Source organism: Mus caroli, chromosome 16, assembly GCF_900094665.2.
Source record: "Mus caroli chromosome 16, CAROLI_EIJ_v1.1, whole genome shotgun sequence".
In the NCBI taxonomy this organism is placed as follows: Eukaryota; Metazoa; Chordata; class Mammalia; order Rodentia; family Muridae; genus Mus; species Mus caroli.
The window spans coordinates 63,730,219-63,733,878 of record NC_034585.1 but is presented as its reverse complement, the minus strand read 5'-3'; positions in this window follow the sequence as shown (position 1 = coordinate 63,733,878).

Here is a 3,660-nt window from a genome sequence, read left to right as displayed (position 1 = left end):
ACAGTCAGCTATTGGATGGATCACAGGGTCCCCAAAGGAGGAGCTAGAGAAAGTACCAAAGGAGCTAAAGGGATCTACAACCCTATAAGTGGAACAACGATATGAACTACCCAGTACCCCCCAGAGCTCGTGTCTCTAGCTGCATATGTATCAGAAGATGGCCTAGTCGGCCATCAGTGGAAAGATAGGCCCATTGGTCGTGCTAACTTTATATGCCTCAGTATAGGGGAAGACCAGGGCCAAGAAGTGGGAGTGGATGGGTAGGGGAGTGGGGTGGGAGGGTATGGGGGTCTTTTGGGATAGCACTGGAAATGTAAATGAAGAAAATACCTAATTAAAAAAAAAGATTAATTGAAAAAAAAAAGAAAAAAAGAACCAATCAAGTCAATAGAGGAAAAATGCATTTGACAAAAGCCAACTTATTTTCATGACAAAAGTATAAGAAAGAATATTACTGGAAATGACATACTTTAAGATAAAGGACATATTTGAAAAAAAAAGCTGTGTTTATCACTATTAACACAGAAAATACTAGACAAAATCCATCAAAATTAGGACTACAAAAAGTTTATCTACTATTCCTATGTCTTTTTGAAATAGAATTTGAAGAATTTTCTAGAATAATAAAAGAGAAAGAAATTAAGGGGTTTAAAGTATGAAGAAAAGATGTTCATATTTTTAGACCATATCCTATTATATATACAATAACAAAGAATATTACCAGAAAATTTCTTGAAAAAAATCAAATATTCAAAATGAACTATAATAAATTTAATATAAATTACAAAACCAGTAACACTTTCACACAAAACCACAAACATGCCTAGAAACTGTTCCTGAGCACATTCCTATTCAAAATAATCTCAAAGAACATGAACCATTAAAAGTGGATGCTCACAGTCATCTATAAGATGGAACACAGGGCCCCTAGCAGAAGATGGCCTAATCAGCCATCACTGGGAAAAGAGGCCCCTTAATATTTCAAACTTTATATGCCCCAGTACAGGGGAATGCCAGGGCCAAGAAGTGGGAGTGGGTGGGAGTGGGGGGCAGGGAGGGGGGAGGGTATAGGGAACTTTTGGGATAGCATTTGAAATGTACGTAAAGAAAATATCTAATAAATAAATAAATAAATAAATAAATAGTGAAATCTAACAAAGGAAATAGAAGTTATCTACAGAGAAAATTTTATTATCATTGATTGAACAAAGAAGTTAAAAACATTAGACACTGGATCAACCTTTCCTCTTTCTTGATTTGTATAGTCAATATTCTGAATATAAACTTACGCCAAAGGAATGTACATTCAATGCAATTCCCATTAAACAACTCCAAAATTCTTCAGAGAATTAGAAAATTATATACAATATGCATATAGGATAACAAGCCCTCTTAGGTAACAAAATTAATCATCAACAAAAGGGAAAATGAGAAATCTCATATTCAGTTCTGGGTTGGGTGAGTAGAAATAATTTACAAAACAATATACCCAGGCAGTGGTGGCACATGCCTTTAATCCTAGCACGTGGTAGGCAGAGGCTGGTGGATTTCTGAGTTCCAGGACACCTGGTCTACAGAGTGAGTTTCAGGACAGCCAGGGTGATATGGAGAAACCCTGTCTTGAAAAACCAACAACAACAACAAAAAAAAAAAAACCAAAACCAAACCAAAACAACAACAACAACAACAACAACAAAAATCCACACAAAAAACTAAAGCAAACAAACAAAACCAAAACCAAAACCAATGTAACCTTTCACTGTTGTACTTGACTGACTTGCAGAACTTGAAGATAAGATATTGCAGATGAGAACACACTTCAGAAACAGGACTTGGAGACCTCAAATCGGAAAGGTCCTGAAAGCCTCCTCAAAGAGGCCCAGCTCTCATAGGACAAGAAGAATCTATGAATGCAGCCAAGGGAGAAATTGATAAGCCTACCCAACTGTAAAGTCTACCTACCACAACAATGACCAGCACAGAAAACAAACAGAAGTGTGAAATAATGTAACTAATATCTTGGAGACAAAGAATAGCAATCGTATTAGACTTAAAACTTGCCCAATAAGGCAATATACTTCATTGACATTTTAATGTGCCCTTTCTTAAATATAACTAGCAATCATTTTTATAAATTTTCCTTTTTATTTTTTGACATTGAAATATAATGACACCAATTCCCATTCTCATTAATCCTTCTAACTTTTCAGACAAACTTTCTTATTCCTTTTTTATTGTCTTTGCAAATACTATACAATGTGTTTTGGGCATATTCTTTTTCTACCTCAAACTCTTCCCAGATACACATTCCTACTTCCCTTCTTTAACTAAGATTTACATCTTATTTTAAAAATTAATTTTAAGGCAATCAACCAGTTTAATCTGAGCTGCACATGTAATTATTCCATACATGGTTTTAGAGCATAGTCAAAATACCCAGCACAACTACTTAAACAATATTCTCTCTCTCTCTCTCTCTCTCTCTCTCTCTCTCTCTCTCTCTCTCTCTCTCTCTCTCTCTCTCTCTCTCTCTCTCGCTAACAATTACATATGTGTTTTTAGCAAGGAGTGAAACTTTATTCACCCCCTGCCTTCGTGTTGAAATGTGGTTGGTTTGTGCATGCACAAGTTTGGCAGATGCTACTTCCTTTGCTTTGTGTGCTATTTGTGCAAGTGTTCTAATGTGTCCACATGTTCCTATTTCCTTGTACTCACCACCTCATATTTTGTTCTACTCCCTTTCTAAAGTGATTTCTGAAACTTGTCCAAACAATGTTATATGCATATCCCACTTACAGATGAGCTTTCAACAGTGTCTCTTTCTATGTAACTTGGTCCATTATGAGTCTTCATGTTAATAATCATCTACCAAAAGAAAAAGAGGGAGGAGAGTCGGTGGAAAGATGAGGAAGAGGAAGAGGAGGTGGAGGAACAGGAGGTAGAAGCAGAAAATAGTGTGGGAGGAGGAGAGAGAGGAGGTAGAAGAGAAAGTAGAGGAGAATCAGATAGATATATTTTGCAAAGTTAGGACTATCATAAAATAAAAACAGTGAAACACTGGAAATATCAAACTCAGAGAAAATGTGGCTTTCCATAGCATCCTAGGAAGCATAGTACAGATAAATTATAAAAAAGATGTTTGAAATTAAAATCACACTAATAACAGAAATCCTTTGAAATACTTATATTGAAAAGCAACTCATTGTAACATTCAAATCTTGTGAACATTTTCTAGGGCTCCAACACAGGTATACTCACAATAACCAAAATAAATGTAAAAATAAGTGCAGCAGGGGAAATGTGATGGCTATTCTTGGTTGTCATCTTGACTACATCTGGAATAAACTACAATGCAGAAATGGAGAACACACCTCTGGTACAGATCTTGAAGTTGGAAGAAACAGGCTTCTTGACATGGAGATCTTGATACATACTGGCCATGAAAAATTTAGGCCCAGACAAGGTAATACTTGCCTTTAATCCAAATTTGAGGCAAGCAGATGTCTGAGTTCAAGGTTAGCCTGGGACAAAGCTAATTTCAGATCCAGGAGTGGTGGTTCACATCTTTAATCTGAGTCACACCGTCTGCTGGAGACATACATAGGGACATTGGATGAAGGAAAACTCTTTTTGCCTGCTTGTACTTGCTTGGCAGCACAT